This window comes from Gavialis gangeticus, unplaced genomic scaffold (assembly GCF_001723915.1).
Source record: "Gavialis gangeticus isolate Ggan-Ray unplaced genomic scaffold, GavGan_comp1, whole genome shotgun sequence".
In the NCBI taxonomy this organism is placed as follows: Eukaryota; Metazoa; Chordata; order Crocodylia; family Gavialidae; genus Gavialis; species Gavialis gangeticus.
Window position 1 is genome coordinate 19,695,035 of NW_017729015.1, and position 11,039 is coordinate 19,706,073.

The following is an 11,039-nucleotide window of genomic DNA, read 5'->3' on the forward strand; positions in this document are numbered from 1 at the left end:
CGCGGCCTCGGCTCTCCGTGTTCACAGCGGACCTTGATTTAATGTCACACAATTAAGGCACGCGGTGAATGCCAAGAGAGGGGCCGCCCCGCACCGCCGGGGAGCGCCCCCGGCCTGGGCCCGAGGGGCTGGTGGGCTTTGCTCCGCCGCCGCCGCCGCCGCCGCCCGGGAGACCGCAGCCCCGCGCTCCCTCGCAAGCCGGGGGGCTGGGACCCCAGCTCTGAGCTCCTCCTTCCCCAGGACGGGGGTGGGGGTCTCCCCCCAGCAGCAACTCACAGGTCGGGGGGCAAGTCCCACTGCCCCGGGCCGGGGGGAAGCAGGCGGGCAGCCCCCGGCGCCCTGCACACGTCTGCGCGCCCCTGTCACCTTGAGCCCTGCCGCCCGGGCGTCCCCCCCTCGCGTGGGGCTGGGTGGATCTTTTCCCCCCGTGCTTTGCTCCTGCCCTTGCTCCGTCTCCTTGCTGGCATCCCTAGGAGACTCACCGGGGACAAAAGACGCTCCCATTAAAAAAAAAGGGGAGCCCGGGCCGAAAAGCAAAAGGCAAAATCCTGACTGCGTTGACCTCGGTGGGGCTGGGGGCTGCAGCCGGGGGAGAGAGGGGCCCAGTTGAGACCCCCACCCGCTGCCGCAGGGCTGAGTTGGGCTGGGCGCGCGTTGCTGAAGCTCTGCGTGGCTCTGGTCTGAGCACGTCAGGCCCCCGTCCCCGTCCCCCGAGCCGGGGTCAGCGGTGACACAAAGGCCGGAGGGGCCAAAGCCAGGCCTGGGGGAGGCTGCAGGGCCTGGCCCCCCATCGCTCTTTGGAAGAAGGCCCAGGTGGCTTTTAGCTCAGCTGTAATGAGCAAAGCAAGGCTCCTATAAAGGCCACGGCTGCTTCTCCTTTGGAATTAAACTGCATTTTTAATGGATTTAGGGTGTAATTTCATCACCCCCTGACAACCTCCCCTCCCGCATTTGTGGTGGAGGGAGGGACCTCCTCCCTGCCTCACCAGGCCTCTCCTCCATCCTGCTTTTTGTTTCTTCATCACCCTGTTTCGTGCTAAGCATTCATCTCCCTGCTCTGCACTGAAGTCCTAGGCAAGGAGGGAGTTAAAAATTCAGTAGCCTTCACTTATGTATGTCAATACATAATTCCCCCCCACCCCCCCCACCAATCTAAATTGCTAAGGGACCCACAGGAATATTTTTATCCCCCTGCTATGGAAATTCATTATAATAAAGCAGCCAGGCATGTGTCAGGCCATCTGTATCCCCAGAGACATAGTGGCAGCTCATTATAAGCCATAACTGGCATTTTCTGATATAGAGCTAATTTGACAACAGGCCATTAGAAAAGCTCCCCTCTGCAAAGCCCCCGTTCTGCACCTTCAAGAGAGGAGTCTGAAGGTACCTTTCAGCTCAGGTTTTACAAGGATCATAAAGCTATTAGCGAGGTTGAGCTGGTCTTGTACCCACCTCCCCCAACCCCCGGATAAACTGATGGATCAAAGTGACAACAGGGACACGTTTCCCTGGAGCGACTCCATGCTCGGCCGGGGCACGATGCGAGGACAGCGTCTTGGGGGAGCATGCACAACTCATAAAGGATAGTTTCATGGATACAAAGACCTGACCAAAGCCACTGAAGAAGTCAAGGTTTTGATGTCATGCACTTTGGATCTGACCCCAACGGCCCAACCCTGCAGGCTCCAGGCGTGAGTCGTGGGGTAATTCCCAGAACTCCCAGATTTTCTTTTATCGGCACTTTGTGTATTTGGCTTTTTTAGTCAACGGGTCCGAAAGAAACACTGGCTTTTTCGAAGAGCTCGCGAGGGGGAACAGGAGGGCTTGGGAAGTGCTGGACGGCAAGAAATGACGGGGAAAGGGAAAGGCAAGCGTGCAAACGCCGGGAAACCCATGTTCCAGAGTAAGCCGTGAAAGCAGCACAAATGGCTCGTCCCCTTTTCCATAACTACAGTTATCAGGAAACTGCTGCGGTCTAGATCTCAGAAAGAAGAAAGCCCCCAGGGATGCGTTGCAGCTTCCTAAGGTTTTTCTGATCTGGACATTATTTTACGTGAGATCGTTAAAAAACCAAACAAACCCTCATTCTGCATCAGGCTTTATCTGAGCAGCGGCTAAGGGTTTTTGGGTTTTTTTGTGCAAGCAATGCGTACATCTGGCCTCACGTACAGCGAAGCAAGGAGTTAATGAAGTGGAAAGAGTGAATATAGATAGACGACATTTTGGAAGAAGCAGGGTTTAACCAGGTAGAACCTTATTTACTGGGTTTTCTTGGAGAGAGGCTTGATTTTTAAAAGAACTGGAAGTCTGTCCCCTCCCCTGAACGTGCATGCACAGACCGACCCACCTGCACTCAGATCCAGCTATGCAATATATTAACACACATTTATTTTTGGACGTACTCAGACATCAGTTAGATATTGCTGGTCTGCTCTTAACAGGAACTGGAAGACACTCATCCAAGAGACCGGGAGGACGAGGGGATAGTTTGTTGGCATCGCGGGGTGAAATACAGTCTGCCCAAAGTGGTGGGGGCATCTATTACCGAAGACCCTGAGTGAGAGGTGGGAACGAGCCAAAGGGGCAACATACCTATATAGTAAGGTAGGGGAACAAGCCACAGTCCCTTGAAGTCAAAGGGAGTCTTTCCATTGGACTTCAGCAAACGCGGGATCAGGCCGGCACTCTTGCTCCCTACCTCATTTTTTCCAGCTTCCTTCATGGTGTTTTGTTCCTTCGCTTTCTTCTTCCAGATGCCAGCACTGCTTTTTCCTCCAAACCCTTCACTGATGCTGGAAGGAGGAGGGACATTTCCTCATAGGAAAAAAAGGATGGAAGAATGGAGTTGGCAAAGGGACCTGGAGGGTGAAGGCCTTTCCATCCACAAACACCTCTCCCCTGCCTACAACTCACGACCCGAGCCTAGGGGACGTGGCCGATTGCAGGGTGGTCTCCAGCAGCCAAAGCCAGTGCAGTCCCTGCATGCATCAGATCAAGCCAGGTGGATGGGGCTCACCGCGATTTCCGAGGGAGTTGGCCTGGCTGCCCCCACAGATCATATGCGAGCAAGCCGGGTTTTAAACGAGCCCCTGTTCGGCTCAGAGGTTTATTCATTTTTAAAGACAAAAGTGACCCACCCTCTGCCCCACTTGCATCCGTTGTCGCTGGCAGGATTCCCAGCAACTTCAGCCACGGCTGGATCAAGCCCTCGTGGAAGTCGATGGCTACGTTCTCCAGGAACGTAACCTGTTTGAGGAGCGGGGGCACAGCATTTGGCCTCACGTGGGCTCATGATTCGGGTTTCCATCTTCCTCCTTAATGGCATCCTTGCACTTGAGATATTCCACTTGTAACTTGAGAGCAGACCCAAACCAGTAAAATGCTGGGACCAAATTTGCAACGGCTGAAAAGGCAACAGAGCAGCTGGTTCTCTACTAGGTGGTCAACAGGGCTTTTGCTTGTAGGCTCCTGCCCGTACCCGCAGCGTAGGGTCCCGTGGGTTATTCCCTTTAGAAAGGAGAACTTGCTGCTGTCAGTCATGTCTTAGGTGCAATCCTGCTTATTTTCAAAGACCGTCCAAGTCCCAGTCCTATGAGCACACGAGGAACCAAGAAGAAGAGTTCATTTATTTGCTCAGCTCTGGGTTTTTTTTGGAGTTTTTTTGTTCAGCCGGCAGTTCGCTCCCAAACCGCACGCTCCATCAGCCTTCTTCCAGGGTTGGGCTGCCAGTGCCCGCACTTCTGTTGCTTTCATGCTGCCTTCGTGTCTCCTACTGGGATGTTTTTCCTGCTTCTCCCTTTTGCACGTGCACATCTTTACATAACAGCACCCAGCTAAACCCCTCTGATCACCCTGTGCATCCCTGTTTGTGTGCGTCGGTAACACTCCCCACCAGCTCCCAGATCCCATAAAGGGGGTCAATGGCTTCTTTCTTCAATGAAGGGAAATGGTGAACCTCCTTCCCCTGGTTTCAGCAAACTGTATCCCAGTCCCTACCACTGTGCCCTGTCTCAGCTCCACTCACCCTTCCCGCACAGCCTAAAATCGTGGTGGCATCTAAACGACGGTCTTAGCTCTTCACATGCTTGCAGGGCTGGAACATTTCACACCCTGATTGCCCTCCCATCCAAACCTTCTTGGAGCTTTTTGCTTTTCCGCATCCTTCGTTTCAGCCTCTCCGGCTGGATCTTTCAGGGAGTCCTGGAGGACGATGTTTCACAGGCTGCGACAGACCTGGCCGGTCTCGGTCTCTTCTCGTCGCACATGTCCACAGCTTCATCGTCCGCTCGGGGCAGGGAGCCGTGCCAGCGCCCCGTGCCCTGTGCCTCCTCAGCAGGACCCTATTGTATTCATTTATGGCCTTATTTATCTGGCTCAGGACCGCACAGAGTCCTTCCCCCAGGATAGCCAGTGTCCACCCTCCTTTCTTGCAAGGTTATGAAACAGATGGTCTTTATTTTTGTTTAGCAGAGGCAGCCACCACCTCTTCTCCAGCAAAAGCCTGCATCAAATCTTTGCACAAAACCAATGTTCCCAAGAGTCTCGTGGTCCTTGGACTACAAGTATCTCCACTAACCTGTGTGCAGCTCACCAGGGACCCCAAATTGGCAACGAATGTGCTCGTTAGAACATCAGCTGCCATCAGCTCCTTCTGGAGAAAGCGCGAAACCACTTCTGCTCACGTCTCTTTGCTCCTACTTTAGAGCTACGCTTCGGTCCTGTAAGTGACTGCGCTTACTGACGTGGAGCTCAACACACTTCATTGGTTTTTCTGTTATTTAGCTGAGCTTGTGACTGCTTCTTTCTCGGACCTGGGGAAGCTGGTCCAGTGTCTCTCCCAACTGTACCGTGGGTTCAGTAAGAGATATCACAAACACCCCACTGCCTCTTGGACACTTCTTGGACCGTTGCAGCTACAAGTCTTCCTAGACCAGTCTAGGAAAGCCGTGGTGACACCATGCTTGAAAGGCCAGCTTGTGTCACCAAGCAGGCAGACAGCAATGCTCTCCACTGATGTCCCCATGTGCAGGCCCCCCCCAGGTATTAGGGCCAGGGGTCGTCTTTGCAATACAGGCCCCACGTTTTCTGTCCCGTTCCTTTACAGCCCACTTGGAGACATTTGCTCCTTGCTAAGTTAAGGTTTGTGCAACCCAAAATATCCAGGGGTCTAATGTGGCTCAGAACCTCCTCGAACGCCTCCCATACACCCCACTGATACTCACCTGTACCAGCCGCTCTTCTTTCCTCGTGCCGTCCTATTCGGTACTGCATCTCTCAAGTCGAACTTATCCCACCGTGACCAGAAAGCTCTCTTGCCTGTGTTTTGTAGGGATCCTGCCTTCCAGGAGGGCGGCTGGTTGTCCAACCGCACACTCTTTTGCTAGCAGCATCTCTTACCGGGAAATGCTGAGCTGCTCTGGAGTCCATTTCTGCCATGTCGCAGCCTCTGTTGCAATAGGTGCATGAGGAACATTGCTTTTCCCATGGTCTGGGGAAGCAGAGACATCCCTCTCTTTTAGGGAGCGCGCTGCCCTGAGCATTTCATTCATTGCTGTCCTGCTTCAGGCAGCATTTGCAATTAGCCTGCCAGGTAAGGCCTTAGCGGGACCATGCTTGTGTGGGACAAAGCACAGTGCTGCAGCCTGTCCACCCACCTGTCAGCTTGTCATTCAGGATTCCTAAATCGAAACAGCCGTGAGCAAGGATGCAGGGGCAGCCCTGACTGTACTCCGCCTCCCATTCAACTAGCCGCAGGAACGGTTTTACAGATTGAACCGCTGCCAGGAGAAGTGCCTCCGTTTGGTGCAACACTTGTGTTCAGGAATACAGGCTTTGGCCATCATAAATCCCATTCTTTCTAGTCCGTTTCTTTATTGGCAGAGCCCACAAGCTGGGAGCACTGGCACTACATGAAAGGGATTTTAAAGCCTAGATTGGCCAAGTCAGGAGGAGTCAAGAGAGCCCTCGGCCTCCCGCTGTTGCCCGCACAAGTGGTTTCTCTCTGTCTATGAAACAGTTTTACCATTTTGGCAAAACCCTAAATCAACTTTCTTTAATAGGGCAAATTTCTGCAGTGTCCAGATCAGTAGGGCGGTATGGGATTGGGCCAGTTCTCCCCATTTTCAGTTTTCGCTCTGTCATCAGAAAATTTGCCTCTGGCTGATTATATCCCGAAGGTCAATTGCCATTGCACTGGGCTCAGTTTCAGGCTGGCAGCCTTCAGCTAATCAGGGACCACTTGTGAATGGATCACTTCATGCTCAGAGGTTTTAGGAGGCACCTGGAACCGCCTAGATGCGGCAAACCCGCTGAGAGGCAGCCGCGTAGTGCCAGAGGCATGCCTTGCAGCCTTGTCCTACCACAAAAGCAGTCTTTTATTTTTATTTTTTTCTTGCCCTTTGGATCTGCTTTCTGCTGGCCATTTTGCATTTTTAAGACCCAAGGGGAAAACGGATTGAACCTGTTGTACGTAATACCGTGAGAAACAAGCATCCTTTAAGGTGACCTCAGTGAGCTTTCCATAGTCCACGCAGTCTCGTGCTGCACTCTTCTTTTTTAAGCTGGTTTTCAAGGCAAGGCCCAAAGACTGGTTCATCTTCTTGGTCCAGTTCCTTCTTGACCCCCGCTACCTCCCTGTGTGCAAAGGAGGCCAAGAGGAGATGTCCAATTTGGGCCAGACCTTTAATCTGGGGTTTGCTAGTTACTAGGAGAGGTGGGGAGAAAACTGACCCCCACGAGACCTGCCCAAAGGAGAATGCAGCAGCCTAGGTTTGCAACACAAGGCAAACAAAGAAGCCAGCCCTCCACCCACTGCAACCAAGAGGAAGAGAGAACTTGGAGGAGCCAAAGAGAAGGATGCGGCACAGACAGGTAGCACCAAGGTGCATATTACTCAGAGCTGCACTGAAAGCACCCAGGCCAAAGAAAGTAGGAAGGGTCTGCCAAGTCTGTGCCTCATGCACCCAGAGCCAATTGTGCATCAGGCACTATAGCGCTCAGAGCTGCCTGCCACACTGAGCAGGAGACCTGATCTTCACCAGACCCCCTTGGGCTCTCCCCACCCCTGCAGCTCCAGCACCCCATGCCGCCAGGTTTTCCCAAGGTCAGAGGTACCCAAGAGCCTGGCTTGTCATCTCGGTGCCAGCAAGCCTGTTCAGCTGCAGCCTGAGCAGGGTGAAGTGGTGGAGCATTTTGCAGAGGCAAGGCTGAGCAGCTGTGTGGAGAGAGGTGCAATGTGAAGGCTTGCAGTTAAAAGGTAGCCCCTTCTTCGAATATGCAGAGAGGAAGGGTCCAGGAGGGGGAAAAAACCCCACACTGATTACGCTTTACAGGGAAAAGCAGTTAACCCCTCAGGGACTCCTAGGTGCGACTGAAGTAGAAGCAGGACAGCATTCCCCCATGCTCTGATTTTAAGTGTATATTTATGATTGTACATAGGACATGCACCACATTTCTCATTTTAAATGTATACCACCAAGACTAATTATTAATGTATTTATGCAGCTGTTAAACACGATTTTAAATATTCACCCTATTACGTTTACATGCGTGCACTATACCGTGGCATAGAGCCCCATTCATTACCGTGATTTCGAACAGCATCACATGGCTATAATGCAAACCCAGCCTCTTTTTCCAAGTTTGGTAAAAAAAATAAATTAAAGCCCTCAGGCCCAATCCTGCTGTCATGGACAGTGAAATTAAAAGCAGCAGCCGAGGCATCGGCCTGGCCTCGGGGAGATCAGAGTCAGTTCCCTGCACTTATGGGCACTGAACAGGTGCAGCTTTCATACTCCGGCTCAGGCCTGGATAGCGCTGCCAAGGTCACGTAGGTCTGGAACAGCTTCGGTTAGGGCAGGGGGGTGACTCTGGATTCACACTGGACCAACTGATGTCAGACTGGAGCCCGCACTCTTTTGCCTTTAGAGTCAGAGCAAAACACAGAAAATAGCCTGGGTCCAATTCAGCACAGCTGCTCTGAAGTCAGCGGAGCTCCTGCCAAGTACCTTCACTCTGCCATTTATTCCTCCCCTCTGCCAGTCCCCATGCTCGGGTTCAGCATGCCAAGGGGGTCTCACGCAGGTCCTTTCTCCCGGGCCTTCAGCATGCTGCATGCCAGACCAGAGGTCTCTACCACGGCTGGACCAGACGGACACGCACTGTGGAGCAGACACGGAGAGGCAACAGCACACGGTCTCCACTCCATGCCAAGGGCACGGAGGTATATCCCACGCAAAGGACTGGGCAAAGCTGAGCTTGGTTTTAGCCAAGCTCATCTGACCCCAGTCAGGAGCAGGTTTAAGGTAGCCCAGCAAAGCCCTGAAAATGGAAGTCTGCTCATCTACTGAGGGGTTTTTGGGAGAGCGAGGCAAGGGTTTCCCCCAGACCGATGCCCTTTCTTCCCTGCTCCACAGTGGGTTTTCCACCCCCACCTCTCCCCCCGATGTGTGCGGGAGCTGGAATGCAGCCCGTTCATACCAGCCATGGGGCAGTCGCATGCCCAAGGGAGCTGCACTCGACTCATTCACCTGCCGGACAAGCCTAGAATAAAACCAGGCGCCCAAATCCAGCTCTCTGCTTCGCCAGAGCAGCCGGCTGCCTTGCTTCAGCCGAACAGACCGGGCCGGGGTCCCTGGGGGCGGTGGGTATCTTGGCTCCAGAGGCCCCGGTGGAGGGGAATGGGGCTGGGGACAAGTCATTATCATAGATAGGCCAGACGTCTATAAATAAATGGATCTCATACATAAATGCATGTTGCCAAGCAGGCCTGGACTCCAGAGACTCATCTTGTGGGGAGGGGGGCACCAACTGCGCTGCTCCCCATCCCCATTAGCTCATTAACCCTTTCAGCTCCGCAGCCACCGAGCCAGCAGCCAGAATGGGCGAGAGAGAAAGAGGGATGGGGTCATGCAGGCAGCCTCCTACACAGACACAGCAAAGGGGGAGCTTTGCCCAAACTAACCTCCTGCCTCCTCTCGGCACCGGGGGTCTTCTGCCCATCAGCCCCGTGCTGCCTTCTGAGGCTGACGGCAGAACTGCGAGACAAATGGGAGCGGTGCTGGGATGTGCAAGGCGCATGGCTCAGGCCACTTCCTGCTAAAGCCATTCTCTGCACAGGTTTCTCACTCGCTGCCTTCAGCAGGAGCCCCGGCCCCAGGGGGCTAACCCTGAGCAAATAGCTGACCCGAGCCATCGTTCCCAGCCTGGGGGTCTCCCAGGAGCTGTGCTGGTTTCTGTCCCATTTCTGGCCTGCTGCTGGTTCTGCACTGGTTCAGCAGGGCCCTTTGAAGCCCTGGCACCAGGGTTAGTTTGGTGTGGTGCCAGGGGTTATGCAGCTGGGGGCTTGGACCAAGGTGGCATGTGGCCCCCTCCTTACCCTGGAAGGCCAGGCAGCAGCACATTGAACACATTGCACACAGTTACTCGTGTGAGACACTGCAGGTATCTCCTCCGTAAGGCCATCCACCCATGTTCTGCCAATGCAGCCACACAACTCCAGCCAGGTCAAAGCAGCCAAGATGCTCTTGCAGACAGGGTTTGCCGTGAAGGCTCAGACAAGTTTCTGCATTCCCCCCCCAGAGCAGCATACACAGCCCAGGGAGGCAGCACCAGCCCTCTGCTCCTGTGGGATGTGCATTTTAAATGGGGATCTTTTCTAGCCCTAGACATGGCTTTTTAACCTCTTCTCCCAGAGCATCTAGGATAATCCCAGTGCCCCCACCTCCAAAATACATTCCACCACCCAGAACTGGGCACAGCCTCTTCCGGTGCAGATGGAGCTGCTGTTTGAGCCTGCAGAAGTCCCCGCACTTCTTGGATCTTGGGGAAGAGTCTAAGCAGAGTCCTTGCTGCTTTCTGAAACCCCACGTGAGACCAGGCTGCATCCACTTGGAGGGGAAGACTCTCCCGTAAGGCTGAAGCAGAAGCAGGCCAGTGAAACCAGGCTAAATGAGGTTGGTATTTCAAATTAGAGCGTGGGCTCCCTCCTGTGGGTAGCCCCAGAATCACACCCACCCTACATTTTGATGCAGTATTTGGCTAACATTTTACAGAGCCTAGGACTGGTTCTTGATTTCACCCTCTGAGTGGAACCATTCCCCTTGGCCTTCCTTTCACGTGCTCTGTGAAGCCACCTGTGCTCCGTTTCATTTCTCCATTTTATGGAAAAAGGTTTAAAATTAAGCGCCTGCAGGAGATTCACACACCTTGTGAAATGCACCCACGTGGCAAGGAGATAATGCACCAGAGAGGAGGAGGGACTAAAAAGTGTAAGAAAATGAAAGACTCTTTGGGTTTTTGCTGATCAGTCCAATACCTGCCAGCTAGCCCTGCTTTCCCCCCCGTTACCTCCTCCAGCTAGTGCAAAGCAAGGCTGGTGCAGGCAGATCCTTTCAAGTCACGCTAGAGCATTAAAATCAATCCAGGGGATCCAAAATAGCCCTAGATACTGAGCGGTCATCCAGCAATTACAGTGAACAGGCCACATCCCAGGACAAATCCTCCAGCCTCACTTCTCAGTGCAGCCCTTTCTTTGAGGAAGAAAGTAATATGCCTGGCCTAGTAGGTCTAATAAAAGATCTCAGAGGTACCCAAAGAACCTGGTATGCCTGGCCTACACCTCCTTAGAGTAGCAGGAAGGGGGAAAGCAAACTAAGCAGCACAGACAAGGCAGAGATAAGGCCACCGGATGAAAGCACAGTTCAGACAAGCAACACAGCACCAGGAAATTAAAGTTTTCTGGCTGCCACATGCCTGATTTAAGTGCACCCTGCTCAGGAATTAGCACCTGTCTGACATGGCCTCCACAGGCAGTCATCTCGCTGTGTCATCTGCCACGAAGATCAACGTGATAAAAGATGCTGATGCCAAGTCTGATCAGCTGCTGCCCAGTCTTGCCTGTCATGGGCACTGTCAGCAGAATGGGACAGGGTCTCCAAGTGTATGGGGGAGTAGGATTATGCACATGTAAGAGTGAAAGATTATGTACAAGTGTCAGAATGGGATTGTGAGTGTGGGAGAATGGGATTATGATCAGAACT

General features: G+C 53.3%; 1 long non-coding RNA gene across 1 annotated transcript in view; it reads left to right on the top strand.

Moving 5' to 3' along the window:
* Positions 1-3,624, top strand: part of LOC109294217 — a 21,530-nt gene extending 17,906 nt beyond the window's left edge. The window contains exon 2 of the long non-coding RNA XR_002096482.1: positions 2,754-3,624. This is a non-coding gene — a long non-coding RNA (uncharacterized LOC109294217). The remainder of the gene's footprint in view (positions 1-2,753) is intronic.
* Positions 3,625-11,039: the final 7,415 nt, after the last annotated feature.